Genomic DNA, 779 nt, shown 5'->3' with positions numbered 1-779 from the left:
GGGAAGGGGGAGTCATGGAGACCTGGTCTTGAATCATTCCCAACTCATTTCAGTGTGTGACACAGAAGTGCTGTTTGTCCAGAGCACCCAGGAGCAACCCCCCACGTCTCCCGTTTCTCCCCACCCTTCACGCTTGCCAGCAGCCATGGGTTGTTCCTGCTCCCTCAGCTGCCTGCACCAGGGTCGAATTGGTCTCTGGTGTAAACCTCCAGAGGACAGGGTTGGATCCCAGCTCCTTGGACAGGGGAAAGGCTGAAGTGTGTAGGCAGTTAGGACTGTGCCTGCATCCTGGCTGGGCATGCTGAGGGGGTCAGCAGACCCCAGCACCCTTCTTCCCCATCCTCTCCCCTTCCCCACCTCTGCCCCACGCCTCAGTCTGAGCCTCAGGCACAAGCTGGTAGGGGACAAAGCTTGTGAGAAGGCTGGGAACCTACCAACACCTGCCTGAAACCCCTTTGCCATTCTCCTCACGTCCCCATCCCCTGAAAGGATTGATGCATCTGCCTTTGAGCTGTTGTGAAATGCAGAGGCTGAAGAATAGCTCCACAGGCAGCCCCGGGAGAAGGGGGGGAAGGAGGGGAAGGTGCCTTCAGGAGCAGGCGGCTCAGCGGCCAGCCTTGCATCTCAATGAGGATAAAGGCCTGACAGGCAGGGACAGGGGGTGATGGGGGCAGTGAAGGAAGAGGCTGAAGCATCGTCCCTACAGCCCATCACCCTTGAACAGGAAATCCCGAACCAGTGAAAGGCAGAACCAGATGCTGAATCCAGTCCATCCAGAG

Source organism: Chaetura pelagica, unplaced genomic scaffold (genome assembly GCF_000747805.2).
Source record: "Chaetura pelagica isolate M959 unplaced genomic scaffold, ChaPel_1.0 scaffold737, whole genome shotgun sequence".
Lineage (NCBI taxonomy): Eukaryota > Metazoa > Chordata > Aves > Apodiformes > Apodidae > Chaetura > Chaetura pelagica.
The sequence above is the reverse complement of the archived record's forward strand: the minus strand, read 5'-3'. Positions refer to the sequence as shown.